The sequence below is a fragment of the Nerophis ophidion genome, linkage group LG16 (assembly GCF_033978795.1).
Source record: "Nerophis ophidion isolate RoL-2023_Sa linkage group LG16, RoL_Noph_v1.0, whole genome shotgun sequence".
NCBI lineage: Eukaryota > Metazoa > Chordata > Actinopteri > Syngnathiformes > Syngnathidae > Nerophis > Nerophis ophidion.
This window is the reverse complement of record NC_084626.1, coordinates 11,303,211-11,321,814: the sequence shown is the minus strand read 5'-3', so window position 1 is coordinate 11,321,814 and position 18,604 is coordinate 11,303,211.

Here is an 18,604-nt window from a genome sequence, read left to right as displayed (position 1 = left end):
TTTTTCACGCGACAGATTTCTGGTGGTGTTGTTGTTGTTGCACTAGTGAGCCACTAGTGAGTCACTAGTGAGGAGATGCTGCTGTGTTATTGATTGAAGTAAAGCAGGGGTGTTCAAACATTTTCCACAGAGGGGTGCACACGGAAAAATTTAAGCATGCAGGGGCCATTTTGATATTTTTAATTTTCAAACCATAACAAAATATATGGACTTTTTTTTTTAATCCTTAGGGATCCTGGGGAGCATAGAGGGTCTCAGTCACTAAAATGTTAAAAATAAGTCTAATTATTATCTTATTTATTTAATGCTTACAGTAAATGTCTATACCAACTTGAGGTTGATATAAAGTAAAACAAAAAAGGTTTTATGCCTTTTCTGTCAAAGACAACTTTTTTGTTTTTTAAAGTAAAACTGAAATATGCAGTATTTAGATAGATAAATAGATAGTACTTTATTGATTCCTTCAGGAGAGTTCCTTTATTTAGCAATTAAAGCCCTCAAAGATCAATAATGCAGGACACCATTGATTTCAATGATTTAATATTTTTGAGTAATCACAGTGAAAAGTTAATGAAATCTTACTAAATATATTTGAGATCCAAAAGGTTCCCCACTCATAAAGTAATACATTTTTATTTTATTTTTTTAAACTTTTAACCCTTAAATTTCAAGATCAACTTCCGATATATATGTCGATTTTAAGTTTGAACTATTATTTTGTTTGTTTTATGCTCTTTTGTCAAAACTTTGATGTTTTTATGTGGCAACCACACAACATATGCAATATTTTTTCCACATAAAACATTTTAAAGTGATAATTGTTAAGTAATAATTCATTATAACATATATATTCTTTTGTCCTTTTTTTTTTGAGCAATGGAAAAAAAAGAAAAATAAAGACAAAAGGAACAAAAAAACTGCCTGCATGGCAGCTTTGTGTCAACATTGCCACTTTTTCTCATTAGATTTCACCTCATTCCACTTTTTTTAAATGTTTTTTTTTCATTTTTGCAATACTATCAATTTGGCAATTTTTTTGCAGAATGTGTGGCGGGCCGGTAAACGATTAGCTGCGGGCCGCAAATGGCCCCCGGCCCGCACTTTGGACACCCCTGAAGTAAAGTCTGAATGTATTTAAAACACTTAGCTCCATCTTTTGACACTTCTTCCACTCCAGTCCTTGTACGCTGCACCGCTACAACAAAGATAACGGGGAGAAGATGCTGCCGGAGGTGAGTCATGTAAATAAGAACGCCCACAAAACGGTGCATCCTGAAGCGACTGTCAGAAAGGGACTTGAAGATGATCTGTTAAACATAATCTATGCAACATTTTGACCTAAAAAACACCATTACATGTTATGTAGACCACAATGTAGTGTTTTACATTTAGAAAAAAAATAATAATACGGCCCCTTTGATGCACTCTATAATCCGATGCGCATTTTGAATGAAAATAGACCTGACTATGTCAGAGTTAGTTTATGACGAACCCCAAGATGCAGAGAAGGAGGGGGACATTTTGCAAGTAAACATGATTTAATTCAGGTAATAGAACAAGAACAAACAAAGGGTACTAACACAAAGCGTGCACGAGGCGGATAACAAACTAAGGGAGCTAGCAGGGGAGCTAGAAAACAAAAACGAACACTAGCATGGAAGCTAGCAAGAATCAAGCAGGAAACAGAAGTTGTACATGTAATATAAAACCAAACTGGAAGCAGGGAACAAAAAACAGTAAGCTACAAATATCTAACGGATATAGCTTACCTCTACGCTGCAAATACAAGACCCGGCACGACACGACAGGAGCGACAAGAGCGACATCGACAAGACAATAATCCAGCACTGACTGGAAGAACAAAGCAGGTAAAATAGGAGCGGAGTGATTGACCAGGTACCAATCAGCCACAGCTGAGGGGAAAACAGCACACAGGGAAAAAAACAGGAAACAGACAAAATAAGAGCACTGAGAGGAACTAAAAACAGGAAAATACTAACACACAGGAGAAAAACTAAAACACAAACAAACTGTCAATGGCGATCCTGACAGACTAGACCCGCTCATCGGCAGTGCGCCTTATAATCCGGTGCGCCCTATGGTCCGGAAAACAGAGTAACTTTATTGCACACTAAAAAGGAACAGTATAAATTAATAATGTTTTCTTGTTTGACATGGTCTTTTTTTATTTACATCCATCTATCCATCCATTTCCTACCGCCTATTCCCTTTTGGGGTCGCGGGGGGCGCTGGCGCCTATCTCAGCTACAATCGCGCGGAAGGCGGTGTACACCCTGGACAAGTCGCCACCTCATCGCAGGGCCAGCACAGATAGACAGACAAAATTCACACTCACATTCACACACTAGGGCCAATTTAGTGTTGCCAATCAACCTATCCCCAGGTGCATGTCTTTGGAAGTGGGAGGACATATCTTTTCATTTTAATTCTAAAATCAAAGTTGGGTACAGGAGATATTAATGGCCGGCACAGGTTTTTTTTTTTAATACCTCAACTTTCGAAAATATTTGATTCTGTGACGGGACTCTTCAAGGGCGCCCTATCATGCAAAACCAACTTTTCTTACCGATTAGTACTTGCTGTTGTGCATCTGGGATCTGCATAAGTCCCGAACTGTCACAAAGAGTTGGTGACTGTGGAGAGGCGACGCCGACGTGCCGACGGGGGGGCAGGACATGCTTTGGCCCTGCTCGAGATGGCGGCCAGGAGGCGGAGAATGCAGCGGAACAAAGAGGCGGGGCTTGCTGGGAGCGATGCCGCCACAATCCAAATCAGGTGCGTGACACACACACCGGCTCACAATTAACATTTCTCCTCATGCTGTATAAAAGGGGAGAAGGACAAGTGATCGAGGCAGAAGGAGTTAGAGATACTGAAGCAGAGATCGAGGAGTGGAAGCAGAAGAGCGCACGACGACGTGGCTGACTGAAGGAGAGCGAGGAGTGAGCAGGAGGAAAGGAGCTGAAACAGCGACCGGACCGAAAGACAAGCTTGTATTTGAAAAAATAAAAGAGTCTAACCTGCTCAGCAGCGATGTCCTTCCTGAATGGTCCATGCAACCCGCACAATGACGGCAGGAAGCCGTTCACAGTGACAAACCCCAAGATGCAGAGACGGATGGCTTTGTGCTGTAAAACATGATTTAATGTCCGAAAATTAAGAGAATACAGGAACCAGGAACAGGCAAACTAAACAGCTAACAGGATATAGTTAACAGGAAAACAAGAGACAGGTAGCTAGTTGATAGTACACTGCAAATAGCTATCAGGAACCAGCAAACAGGAACAGCTTACCGCAAACAGCGACGATGACAATACTCCAGCACTGATTGGAGGGCAAAGCAGGTTTAAATAGCAGCTGGCTGATTGACACCAGGTGTGGCCTGGTGCCGATCACCTGCAGCTGAGGGAGAAAAGCAGGAAACAACCAAAATAAGACCGCTGACAGGAAATAAAGACAAACAGAGGAAAAAACAAAACATAACTAAACTGTCAATGACAAACCTGACACGAACATTTGAAATCAAAGCGTGGAGGCATTGCTGAGATATTTTTAGAACGATTTTGCCTTCCAATCTACTTCCTCCAAACGGTTCGTTTGGGATCTGCACAATTGGTGACACCATTTGGGAACATTGTCAGCAGACTATCCATATATGGTATAAATCAACCCAAACTGTCTTGAGGGGGTCCGCCATTTTTAGTTTATGTGTGCACATCTGTAGTTTAGACATGAAAATGCTGTCATTGGTTGTAATACCCAGCACAGGACACTATTCAAACCTCCAGTCTCATCTGAAGACGTAAGAAGCGCCAGGCTAAATTTTTGTTTCGCAGTTCAATCAATCAATCAATGTTTATTTATATAGCCCTAAATCACAAGTGTCTCAAAGGGCTGCACAAGCCACAATGACATCCTCGGTTCAGATGTGCCTTTAACTGGTGTGGATGTGTGCAAGGAAGAGTCCGAGTTGCTTCACCCACAAACCCTTACAAAAAATTGGATTGTCCGAAAAACTACTTTTAATTGCTACCTCGGTGCCAACTATTTAGGTAAAGGAGGAGACAATGAAACGGTAATTAACAACAGCTGGTTAGAAATGTTGGAATGATGTGTAGCAAGCCTAGCCTTCTACTGCAAGACAATAGACTCTCCGTCTTCTGGCAAAATAAAGAATTTTTATCCTAAAAAGTACTTTTAATTGGATAAGTGCCTACTGTGTTTGGCAGTTGAGTTGAATTGAGTTCATTTTCAGTCTATTTCGAACAAGCATACGATGCTGTTGTTGTTGTCATAGTTGCTGGCAGTTGTGATATTCTTCCAGATCCTAATGTCTTTGACAACTAGAACTCGTACTTGTGGACCTCCATTCAGCTTTATAGATTTTGCAGGTCGCGCTCCACGTGCTTTCTTGGCGATTTCAGCAGGGAGGTGCTCGTTCATGTACACATTTGTGCCCTTCAACTTTTTTCCCCTGTGTCAGCAATGCCATTTCCTGCTGGCGAGCTTCACGAAAATGACTGGCGTGGTGTTGTTGCCTCTTCTATTCTGTAAAATGCACACATCGATGGTGTTAATATCAATATCAATTATCTTGGTGCTCTGTTGAAGCAGCGTCCATGTTGTCTGGTTCTCTTTTGTTGTCAACTGCTCTTGCATAGGATCGAGGTTTGATGATGTCATTCTGTCATGTAAACCGATCCACTTCCTCTTTGATGTTTCCCAAAATATTGATATTCTCCAGAGTGGTGATATCTGATGTTGCCTGGCATTGAGCTGATGTCTCAATGCAGCCATCTCCTCCCTGAAGTTCTTTAAATCCGTGTTATCTCCTGTTAGCTGTCATGGCGAGGTTTTCGCAGCTTCCTGCGGGGTTCATTCTCCCGAAATGCAGACGGACTACTTCGGACAAGGCGTGCAGATAAAAACATGATTTAATTAATAACTTTCAAAGAGGTACTGTACAAACAAAAAGCAACACAAGGCGAAGGCACAACACGTTGATCGCACTTAGAGCTAAAGCAAATACTTTGCCAAGATCGGGGGTCAGCAACCCGCGACTCTAGAGCCACATGCGACTCTTTAGTGTGGCCTTATTGGCTCCCTGGATCTCTTTCAGAAATGTGTGAAAATGGAAAAAGATGAAGAAAAAAAACATTTTTTGTTTTAATACATTTTCTGTAGGACAAACATGACACAAACCTTCTTAATTGTTAGAAATCCCACTGTTTATATAATGCATGCTTCACTAATGAGAGTATTTGTCAAGCATCGTTTTGTCCCACTAATTTCAGTGATCTTTGAACTTATCTTAGTTTGTATACATGTACTTTCTCTGATGCATGCGTTTGTTATGTCCCGCCTCGATTACTGTAACGAAATATTTTCGTGTTTCCCCATGTCTAGCATTAAAAGATTACAGTTGGTACAAAATGTGGCTGCTAAACTTTTGACAAGAACAAGAAAGTTTGATCATATTACGCCTATACTGGCTCACTTATACTGGCTTCCTGTGCACTTAAGATGTGACTTTAAGGTTTTACTACTTACGTATAAAATACTACACGGTCTAGCTCCAGCTTATCTTGCCGATTGTATTGTACCATATGTCCCGGCAAGAAATCTGCGTTCAAAGGACTCAGGTTTATTAGTGATTCCCAGAGCCCAAAAAAAGTCTGCGGGCTATAGAGAGTTTTCCAGTACTCTGGAATGCTCTCCAGGTAACAGTTCGAGATGCTACCTCAGTAGAAGCATTTAAGTCTCACCTTAAAACTCATTTGTATACTCTAGCCTTTAAATAGACTCCCTTTTTAAACTAATTGATCCGCCGTTTCTTTTCTTTTTATCCTCTGTCCCACTCTCCCTTGTGGAAGGGGTCCGGTCCGGTGGCCATGGATGAAATACTGGCTGTCCAGAGTCGGGACCCAGGATGGACCGCTCGTCCAGACTCGGGACCCAGGATAGACCGCTCGCCCGAGTATCGGCTGGGGACATCTCTGCGCTGCTGATCCGCCTCCGCTTGGGATGGTTTCCTGCTGGCTCCACTTTGGACGGGACTCTCTCTACTGTCTTGGATCAATTTTGGACTGGACTATCACGGTTGTGTTGGATCCACTATGGATTGAACTTTCACAGTATCATGTTAGACCCGCTCGACATCCATTGCTTTCGGTTCCCCTAGAGGGGGGTGTTGCCCACATATGCGGTCCTCTCCAAGGTTTCTCGTAGTCATCATTGTCACCGACGTCCCACTGGGTGTGAGTTTTCCTTGCCCTTATGTGGGCTCTACCGAGGATGTTGTTGTGGTTTGTGTTGTGGATTGTGCAGCCCTTTGAGACACTAGTGATTTAGGGCTATATAAATAATCATTGATTGATTGATTGATTGAACTAACCGAAACATGATCAGACCACGGATCATGACATTAGCGCAATGCTTCTATCTCCCTTTTAATGTTCTGCACAACACTGCTGTTGTTCCAACGGTTGTTGTCGTGCTGCTTGGCATTGGACTGTTGGCCCAATGTTGCATCCTCCTCTTTCATCTTCTGCCCCTCCTGTTTTAATGCTGTGTTGTCTTCACTGAAAATGTAAATTTTTTTCTCCGAACTTTCTAAATCCCATCATTTCATTACAAGATTATTTTAAGTCTCTGATAACCTGTTCTTGGAGATCTGCAACATCCTTTTGTACACCATTGACCATCTGTTCTTGGTGAATGTTGAGATCACTTCATAATTCATTTACGTGTTGTAGAGTTCCTATTATCGCTTCTAAGTCCAGTTCCATCTCTGGTAGCACTGTTTTGCCCCACTGACCACTTCTTGTCGGCAAGTGGCAGCTGCATCTTTTTTTTTCATTTTTTTTTTTCACGTACCTTGCACCTGCCAGAGCTGTGACTTTCTTGTAGATCACTTGTGTGGTCCTAAGGTGTGAAGAGCAGCATGTTTAGCTATCCCTCGATGGTAATGACACATGAAAGAAACATCGCTTTTTTGCCACCATAGAAGCGAGGATTGCTGACTTAGAAGTGTCTTTGCACTGTGGAGGGACGTTAGCCGCTGGCGAGGATGCTACATTGCACACACGTTTGTGCATTTATTGCTGTCAAATGAAAAATCGTTCAAACATTCATTGTCACGATATCCCGATAGCCATAAAATATCTATTTTAAGCTAAATTCATATCATTTATATCGTTTGTACCTCTAAACCCTTCCATCTGTCCTATCAATTGTTCTCAAACTTTCAGTGGATCAGCTTTACTCAACTTTTCATCGCTTCTGTTTACTAATTCAACGTTTCCCGTCATATCCAACTGGAAGGTGTGAGTTGGTCGTGATAACCTGTGTATAGTGGCCCCACTGCAAAAACTGAAATCTAAGTATGATTAAATATCTCAAATAAGGGTGATATTTGCTTATTTTCTGTCTGATAAGATAATTCTTCTCACTAAGTAGATTTTATGTTAGAGTGTTTTACTTGTTTTAAGGGTTTTGGTCCTACACTGTAAATGATCTCAGTAAGGGCTTCACGGTGGAAGAGGGGTTAGTGCATCTGCCTCACAATACGAAGGTCCTTAGTAGTCAGGGTTCAATCCCGGGCTCGGGATCTTTCTGTGTGGAGTTTGCATGTTTTCCCCGTGCATGCGTGGGTTCCCTCCGGGTACTCCGGCTTCTCCCACCTCCAAAGACATGCACTTGGGGATAGGTTGATTGGCAACACTAAATTGGCCCTAGTGTGTGAATGTGAGTGTGAATGTTGTCTGTCTATATGTGTGTTGGCGACTTGTCCAGGGTGTACGACGCCTTCCGCCAGATTGTAGCTTAGATAGGCACAAGCGCCCCACGCGACCCCAAAGGGAATAAGCGGTAGAAAAGGGATGGATGATCTCAGTAACATATTACAGCTTGTAGCTGAGACGTTATGACCTATATTGAGTAAAACGTGCTTGAAACTAGAATATCAACTGTTGCAAAGCTGTGTCATCAACACTCATAAAGTAAGTATAAAACTACTTTTTTTAAAGTAATAATTTCTTATTTCAAGCATGAACAAAAAAATCATGACTTTGACAAAATTGTTTCTCATAATTAAAACAGATGACAGCCAAATGGACTTTGCTGTTTTATTTTCACTGAAACAAGATAAAATAGGTATTCCTATAGTAGAGTTGGAACAGTACAGTAAACGGACAGTTAATATTTAAACATTTAACATGTTACATTTCTAGCAATTTTGTGCAGAAATAGTTCATGCACATTCAGATGAATTCTTCAAAATTACAATAAAACATTTTTTGGTCGGGGGCCGGGCTGTATATATGCGCACTAATGACCGAAAGAGCACGCACTTGGAGCGATGATGTCATGTTGTCGATGGAAAAATGCATTTGTAGACAATATGATTTGCCTGAGCGGCTAGGAGAACCCGAGAGTAACAAGCAGTTGCCTTGTTGCCTTTCCATTAAGAACAAAAATTTGTTTTTAGTGTAAGTTTGCTGGTTTTAAGAATTATAATGCCGAGCGCATATCATTATGTCAAGATAATGGCACTAGCATTTACTTAATTTAAGAATATTTTTCAACATATTGAGCAAAAAGGTATCTTTTTTCTTACCAAGAAAAGTGCACTTGTTATTAGTGAGAATATATTTATTTTGAGGTATTTTTGGGTTCATTGAGGTTAGCTAATTTTACTTGTTTTGGAAAGTCTGGACAAGCCAAATTTTGTTGTTCTATTGGCAGATAATTTTCCTTAGTTCAAATAAAATACCCCTCATTTTTGTATATTTTTTCTTGTTTTTGAACAACGACCCCGAAAGGGAATAAGCGGTAGAAAATGGATGGACGGATGGACTTTTTGCAGTGCACTTTTCCCTTGAGTGGCTGCTTTAAACAGGTTTGATAGTACTGTTCAGATGCTGATCATGTTGATCTTTAATCATTATAAAAAACAGTGTATGAGTTGCTGGCACCAGCATTCCACAAACAAAAATATTGGAGATTGATGATATAAAAGTTTAATGAATGAAGTGACCGCTTTATTACTGCTGCACACATTTTGACCCACAGTAGATTTGTCCAAAGTGCGGGCTCACATCTAATTCACACTTGTGGAAAGCACACAATGGCAGTGTCTTGTGTTTACTCTGACGTTTGCAGCTTTTTTGCCAACGACATGAATAATGATAAAGTGAGTGCTTTTCAAACGACATCCATCACACTAATGATCGCTTGTTTACACCTGCGTCCGCCTTGTTATCTGCCCGAATGCAACTACCTCTGCGATGACACAGGTCAGGCTTCCTCAATAAAAGCATGCTCTAAACCAGTGGTTCTCAAATGGGGGTACGAGTACCCTTGGGGGTATTTGAAGGTATGCCAAGGGGTACGTGAGATTTTTCAAAAATATTCTAAAAATAGCAACAATTCAAAAATCTTTTATAAATATATTTGTTGAAGAATACTTCAAGAAAATATGAATGTAAGTTCATAAACTGTGAAAAAAAAATGCAACAATGCAATATTCAGTTTTGACAGCTAGATTTTTTGTGGACATGTTCCATAAATATTTTTGTGAAGAAATGTTTAGAATTAAGTTCATGAATCAAGATGGATCTCTATTACAATCCCCAAAGAGGGCACTTTAAGTTGATGATTACTTCTATGTGTAGAAATCTTTATTTATAATTGAATCACTTGTTTATTTTTCAACAATTTTTTTGTTATTTTTATATATATTTTTTCCAAATAGTTCAAGAAAGACGACTACAAATGAGCAATATTTTGCACTGTTATACTATTTAATACATCAGAAACTGATGACAGTGCTGTATTTTACTTCTTTATCTCTTTTTTTCAACCAAAAATGCTTTGCTCTGATTAGGGGGTACTTGAATTAAAAACATGTTCACAGGGGGTACACCACTGAAAAAAAGGTTGAGAACCACTGCTCTAAACCACAGATGCCCAAAATGGGGCCCACGGGACAACTTTGTGCTGTCGTATCATTTTGTTTGGAGAGGCTAGCAAATAGAACACATATTTATACTGACCTCTTTCCAGCTGCACGATTGATTGATTGACTGATTGAAACTTTTATTAGTAGATTGCACAGTACAGTACAGACTCTGTACAATTGACCACTAAATGGGAACACCAGAATACGTTTTTTCAACTTGTTTAAGTCGGGGTCCACGTTAATCAAGTCATGTTACGATCATTGATGGCATGTCCGCGAGGCCAAAAAAATCGGTAGATTTTGCTGTCAAAACCTGACAGGTCAATTTCTATAAATTTACTGTAAAACCACCAATGGTACCATTTTTCCAATTGCAGCAAATTGGTGTAAAAAAAACCCATTGTAAACTTAAAAGTACAATTCTGGTAACTGAGCTGACACTTTAATATACAGTACCGTGAAAGAAAAAAAAAAAAGAAAAAATTAAATATATATTGTGGAGAGGCGGAGCCGACGAGCCGACAGGCCAGGGCAAACTGTGGTCCTGCCCAAGATGGCGGCCAGGAGGCGGAGCATGCAGCAGAGCGGAGAGGCGGGGCACGGCTGGAGCGACACTACAGCCAACAGAGTCAGGTGCGTACACAACACACCTGTGCTCAATCCCTGCATCTTTTGCTGCAGCATAAAAAGAGAGAAGGAGGAACAATCGTGGCAGAAGTAGGCGAGAACACAACGGACAACAACGACCACGAGAGAGATGAAAACAACCCAGAGCGAGATGCCACCCCGCGGAAGACGCAGCCACCGGCCACCGAAAGGTGCGCCGCGAGGAGCAGGAAGAGCCGGCGTGCTAGAAATTGGCGCGACAGACAGGCGAGAAGACATGATTGTTGAAACAATAAATCAGAGTCAAACCTGCTACGATGCGTCTTGTATCGATTGTCGCCACAACCCACACGATGACGGCTGGAGTCCTGTCACATATATATTTACAAACCCTGTTTCCATTTGAGTTGGGAAATTGTGTTAGATGTTAATATAAACGGAATACAATGATTTGCAAATCATTTTCAACTCTATTCAGTTGAATATGCTCCAAAGACAACATATTTGATGTTCAAACTGATAAAAAAATTGTTTTTTGCAAATAATCATTAACTTTAGATTTTGATGGCAGCAACACGTGACAAAGAAGTTGGGAAGGGTGACAATAAATACTGATAAAGTTGAGAAATGTTCATCAAACACTTATTTGGAACATCCCACAAGTGTGCAGGCTAATTGGGAACAGGTGGGTGTCGTGAATCGGTATAAAAACAGCTTCCCAAAAAATTCCAAGTCTTTCACTAGAAAGGATGGGGCGAAATACACTTCTTTGTCCACAACTGCGTGAGCAAATAGTCAAATAGTTTAAGAACAACGTTTCTCAAATTGCAATTGCAAGAAATTTAGGATTTCAACATCTACGGTCCATAATATCATCAAAAGTTTCAGAGAATCTGGAAAAATCACTCCGACATCAATCAAATCGACATCAATTTCTAAAGGATATCACCATTTGGGCTCAGGAACACTTCAGAAAACCACTGTCACTAAATATAGTTCGTCACTACATCTGTAAGTGCAAGTTAAAGCTCTACTATGCAAAGCGAAAGCCATTTATCAACAACATCCAGAAACACCGCCGGCTTTTCTCTGCTCAAGATCATCTAAGATGGACTAACGCAAAGTGGAAAAATTGTTCTGTGGTCAGACGAGTCCACATTTGAATTTTTTTTTTAAATATTCGACATCCTATCATCCAGACCAAAGGGGAAGCAAACCATCCAGACTGTTATCAACGCAAAGTTCAAAAGCCAGCATCTATGATGGTATGGGGGTGCATTAGTGCCCAAGGCATGGGTAACTTACACATCTGTGAAGGCACCATTAATGCTGAAAGGTACATACAGGTTTTGGAACAACATATGTTGTCATCTAAGCGCCGTCTTTTTCATTGACGCCCATGTTTATCTCAGCAAGACAATGCCAAGCCACATTCAGCACGTGTTTACAACAGCGTGGCTTTGTAAAAAAAGAGTACGGGTACTTTCTTGGCCCACCTGCAGTCCACACCTGTCTCCCGTCGAAAATGTGTGGCGCATTAGGAAGTGTAAAATACGACAGCGGAGACCTCGGACTGTTGAATGACTGAAACTCTTCATAAAACAAGAATGGAATGAATTCCCATGGGAATGAAGGGACGGCGTGGCGCAGTGGAAGAGTGGCCGTGCGCAACCCGAGGGTCCCTGGTTCAAATCCCACCTAGTACCAACCTCGTCACGTCCGTTGTGTCCTGAGCAAGACACTTCACCCTTGCTCCTGATGGGTGCTGGTTGGCGCCTTGCATGGCAGCTCCCTCCATCAGTGTGTGAATGTGTGTGTGAATGGTAAATGTGGAAGTAATGTCAAAGCGCTTTGAGTACCTTGAAGGTAGAAAAGCGCTATACAAGTACAACCCATTTAATTCCACTTTCAAAGCTTCAACAAACCTACTCAGTGGCCTAGTGGTTAGAGTGTCCGCCCTGAGATTGGTAGGTTGGGAGTTCATACGCCGAGTCATACAAAGACTATTAAAATGGGACCCATTACCACCCTGCTTGGCACTCAGCATCAAGGGTTGGAATTGGGGGTTAAATCACCACAAATGATTCCCGGGCACGGCACCGCTGCTGCCATCTGCTCCCCTCACCTCCCAGGGGGTGATCAAGGGAATGGGTCAAATGCAGAGGACACATTAGCCACAACTAGTGTGTGTTTGACAATCATTGGTACTTTAACTTTAACTTTAAATTAGTTTCCTCAGTTCCCAAACGTTTATTGAGTGTTGTTAAAAGAAAAGGTGATGTAACACAGTGGTGAACATGCCCTTTCCCAACTACTTTGGCACGTGTTGCAGCCATGAAATTCTAAGTTTATTATTTGCAACAACAAAAAAATAAAGTTTAATAGTTTGAACATCAAATATTTTGTCTTTGTAGTGCAGTCAATTGAATATGGGTTAAAAAGGATTTGCAAATCATTGTATTCCGTTTATATTTACATCTAACACAATTTCCCAACTCATAAATCAGTGACGTGCGGTCAGGGGAGGCAGTGCCTCACCTGTGATCATGCAAAGAAATAAAATATATAATGATAAAATAATTGTAATTGTTAGTTTTTAATTTTCATTTGGCTTCACCAATTTGGATTATTTTTTCTTCAAAATCGCTGAATTTTCGCAATCCCTCGTAAACTTCTCTGTCTGCCTTGCAGCCAGAGTGTGTTCTTGTCTGGTGTGTTGCTGAGCGTTCAAAACGGCAGACAAAAAAGTCTGAGGTAAGGCAAACAGTTCTCATGCCTCACGATAGGGGCGCTCATGATCAGAGACATACGGTGGCGTAAGCGAGTCAAGTGCCGCCGCGAGTAACATGTTTTGTGTTTTGGTTGAGCCATCAAAACGGCAGAGAAAAACGTCTGAGGTGAGGCAAACAGTTCTCGTGCCTCACGATAGAGGCGGGGCGCTGATGATCCCAGACATATGGTGGCCTCAGTGGGTATGTGCCGCGGCGACTTATTTTTTCCATCTTCTGCACCCCGAATTTCAACATGGATGACTACATTTCCGCACTTAAACAGTTTTCTAAAGTGGACTTTCAAGCGAAGCAGGAGATAATTTCTCAAGGAAGACCAACGCCGGAGCTGAATGGTTTGTTTCAATCAACAGGACGGAAAGTTACTCGCTCTTTTCAAATGGAGTGGTATATGTGAAAAGACTGGCTTTGTGGATGTTCTGCAAGAAAATGCCTTTTCTGCTTTCCTTGCCGTCTTTTTTCAACCTGTGGAACAGTGTCGACTAAAATGGGATTTTGTGACCTAAACAATTTGCAAAGAAGCCTCATCAAGCACGAGCGGTCGCCCGCTCATATTCAAAGCTAGATTACGCTAAAAACCTTGGGATGACGAGGATACACTTGGTTTTGGATGAACAGCGGCGACTCAACATCAGCTTCCACAAAGCTAAGGTAAAAGAGAACCAAGAGATTTAAAAGATGTCGTTAATGCGACCTATTTCCTCACCAAACAGCAGCTAACATTTCGTGGAAATAATGAGAGTATGAGCTCTGCTAATCACGGAAACTATTTTGAACTCTTAAAAGACTTTTAAAACTGAAGGAAGTGAAGGAGGACTTTTACCAGAAAGTGACGGCTATTTTTATCCAGAAGGACCGGCCCATGGACTTAATTTATGAGTAAATGTAAGACGGCAATAATATTATTTTTGTTTCGTTTTTAATGAAATACACATTTTGGTAGCGACAGTTTGTATGTGTAAAGAATGCAGAAATTAAACATAACCCGTAAACTGCTGCCAATCAAATGACAAATAATCTGCGCCGAGCGCATACTGTATATTTGTAAATCTGATTCTGATTACGTCAGTGCCTCACCAGCTATAAACCTCACGGCACGTTACTGATTTTATATATAGATATATATATATATATATATATATATATATATATATATATATATATATATATATATATATATATATATATATATATATATATATATATATACATATATACACACACATACATATATATATATATATATATACCTATATATATATATATATTCACATACACACACATACATATACATAGATATACATATATATATATATATATATATATATATACATACATACATACATACATACTATGGGTGTGGGGGAAAATCGATCCGAGTACGAATCGCGATTCTCACGTTGTGCGATTCAGAAGCGATTCAGAAATCGATTAAAAAAAAAAAAATGTTATCAATCCAACAAGCCAATACACAGCAATACCATAACAATGCAATCCAATTCCAAAACCAAACCTGAACCAGCAACACTCAGAACTGCAATAAACAGAGCAATTGACAGGAGACACAAACACGACACAGAACAAACCACAAATAGTGAAACCAAAATTAATATAATCAACAACAGTATCAATATTAGTTATAATTTCAGCATAGCAGTGATTAAAAATCCCTCATTGACTTTATCAATAGACATTTGTAAAAAAAAAAAAAAGAACAATAGTGTAACAGTGGCTTACACTTGCATCGCATCTCATAAGCTTGACAACACACTGTGTCCAATGTTTTCACAAGGATAAAATAAGTGGGACACCCAAAGATTCGCAGCCCTAATACATACACACACACACACACACACGCACATATATAATATATATATACTATATATAATATATATATATATATATATATATATATATATATATATAATATATATATATAATATAATATATATATATATATATATATATATATATATATATATATATATATATATATTATATATATATATATATATATATACTCCTCTCTGAGCTGCAACCTTATCGTGGTAGAGGAGTTTGCGTGTCCCAATGATCCTAGGAGCTATGTTGTCCGGGGGCATAAAGCCCCCTGGTAGGGTCTCCCAAGGCAAACAGGTTCTAGGTGAGGGATCAGACAAAGAGCAGCTCGAAGACCTTTATGAAGATGAAAAACCATGGACCCAGATTTCCCTCGCCCGGAACGCGGGTCACCGGGGCCCCCCTCTGGAGCCAGGCCCGGAGGTGGGGCACGATGGCGAGCGCCTGGTGGCCGGGCCTGTTCCCATGGGGCCCGGCCGGGGCACAGCCCGAAGAGGCAACGTGGGTCACCCCTCCAATGGGCTCACCACCCATAGCAGGGGCCATAGAGGTCGGGTGCATTGTGAGCTGGGCGACAGCCGAAGGCAGGGCACTTGGCGGTCCGATCCTCGGCTACAGAAGCTAGCTCTTGGGACGTGGAACGTCACGTCACTGGGGGGGAAGGAGCCTGAGCTAGTGCGCGAAGTCGAGAAATTCCGGCTGGACATAGTTGGACTCACTTCGACGCACAGCAAGGGCTCTGGAACCACTTCTCTCGAGAGGGATTGGGACCCTCTTCCACTCTGGCGTTGCCGGCAGTGAGAGGCGACGGGCTGGGGTGGCAATTCTTGTTTCCCCCCGGCTCAAAGCCTGTACGTTGGAGTTCAACCCGGTGGACGAAAGGGTAGCCTCCCTCCGCCTTCGGGTGGGGGGACGGGTCCTGACTGTTGTTTGTGCTTATGCACCAAACAGCAGTTCAGAGTACCCACCCTTTTTGGGAACACTCGAGGGAGTACTGGAAAGTGCTCCCCCGGGTGATTCCCTTGTCCTACTGGGAGACTTCAACGCTCACGTTGGCAACGACAGTGAAACCTGGAGAGGCGTGATTGGGAAGAATGGCCGCCCGGATCTGAACCCGAGTGGTGTTTTGTTATTGGACTTTTGTGCTCGTCACAGTTTGTCGATAACAAACACCATGTTCAAACATAAGGGTGTCCATATGTGCACTTGGCACCAGGATACCCTAGGCCGCAGTTCCATGATCGACTTTGTAGTTGTGTCATCGGATTTGCGGCCTCATGTTTTGGACACTCGGGTGAAGAGAGGGGCGGAGCTTTCTACCGATCACCACCTGGTGGTGAGTTGGCTGCGATGGTGGGGGAGGATGCTGGACAGACCTGGGAGGCCCAAACGCATTGTGAGGGTCTGCTGGGAACGTCTGGCAGAGTCCCCTGTCAGACAAAGTTTCAATTCCCACCTCCGGAAGAACTTTGAACATGTCACGAGGGAGGTGCTGGACATTGAGTCCGAGTGGACCATGTTCCGCACCTCTATTGTCGAGGCGGCAGATCGGAGCTGTGGCCGCAAGGTAGTTGGTGCCTGTCGGGGCGGCAATCCTAAAACCCCTTGGTGGACACCAGCGGTGAGGGATGGCGTCAAGCTGAAGAAGGAGTCCTATCGGGTCCTTTTGGCTCATAGGACTCCGGAGGCAGTGGACAGGTACCGACAGGCCAAGCGGTGTGCAGCTTCAGCGGTCGCGGAGGCAAAAACTCGGACATGGGAAGAGTTCGGGGAAGCCATGGAAAACGACTTCCGGACGGCTTCGAAGCGATTCTGGACCACCGTCCGCCGCCTCAGGAAGGGGAAGCAGTGCACTATCAACACCGTGTATGGTGCGGATGGTGTTCTGCTGACCTCGACTGCGGATGTTGTGGATAGGTGGAAGGAATACTTCGAAGACCTCCTCAATCCCACCAACACGTCTTCCTATGAGGAAGCAGTGCCTGGGGAATCTGTGGTGGACTCTCCTATTTCTGGGGCTGAGGTCGCTGAGGTAGTTAAAAAGCTCCTCAGTGGCAAGGCCCCAGGGGGTGGACGAGATCCGCCCGGAGTTCCTTAAGGCTCTGGATGCTGTGGGGCTGTCTTGGTTGACAAGACTTTGCAGCATCGCGTGGACATCGGGGGCGGTACCTCTGGATTGGCAGACCGGGGTGGTGGTTCCTCTCTTTAAGAAGGGGGACCGGAGGGTGTGTTCCAACTATCGTGGGATCACACTCCTCAGCCTTCCCGGTAAGGTTTATTCAGGTGTACTGGAGAGGAGGCTACGTCGGATAGTCAAACCTCGGATTCAGGAGGAACAGTGTGGTTTTCGTCCTGGTCGTGGAACTGTGGACCAGCTCTATACTCTCGGCAGGGTTCTTGAGGGTGCATGGGAGTTTGCCCAACCAGTCTACATGTGCTTTGTGGACTTGGAGAAGGCATTCGACCGTGTCCCTCGGGAAGTCCTGTGGGGAGTGCTCAGAGAGTATGGGGTATCGGACTGTCTTATTGTGGCGGTCCGTTCCCTGTACGATCAGTGCCAGAGCTTGGTTCGCATTGCCGGCAGTAAGTCGAACACATTTCCAGTGAGGGTTGGACTCCGCCAAGGCTGTCCTTTGTCACCGATTCTGTTCATAACTTTTATGGACAGAATTTCTAGGCGCAGTCAAGGCGTTGAGGGGTTCCGGTTTGGTAACCGCAGGATTAGGTCTCTGCTTTTTGCAGATGATGTGGTCCCTGATGGGCTTCATCTGACCGGGATCTTCAGCTCTCGCTGGATCGGTTCGCAGCCGAGTGTGAAGCGACCGGAATGAGAATCAGCACCTCCAAGTCCGAGTCCATGGTTCTCGCCCGGAAAAGGGTGGAGTGCCATCTCCGGGTTGGGGAGGAGACCCTGCCCCAAGTGGAGGAGTTCAAGTACCTAGGAGTCTTGTTCACGAGTGAGGGAAGAGTGGATCGTGAGATCGACAGGCGGATCGGTGCGGCGTCTTCAGTAATGCGGACGTTGTACCGATCCGTTGTGGTGAAGAAGGAGCTGAGCCAGAAGGCAAAGCTCTCAATATACCGGTCGATCCAAGTTCCCATCCTCACCTATGGTCATGAGCTTTGGGTCATGACCGAAAGGATAAGATCACGGGTACAAGCGGCCGAAATGAGTTTCCTCCGCCGTGTGGCGGGGCTCTCCCTTAGAGATAGGGTGAGAAGCTCTGCCATCCGGGAGGAACTCAAAGTAAAGCCGCTGCTCCTTCACATGGAGAGGAGCCAGATGAGGTGGTTCGGGCATCTGGTCAGGATGCCACCCGAACGCCTCCCTAGGGAGGTGTTTAGGGCACGTCCAACCGGTAGGAGGCCACGGGGAAGACCCAGGACA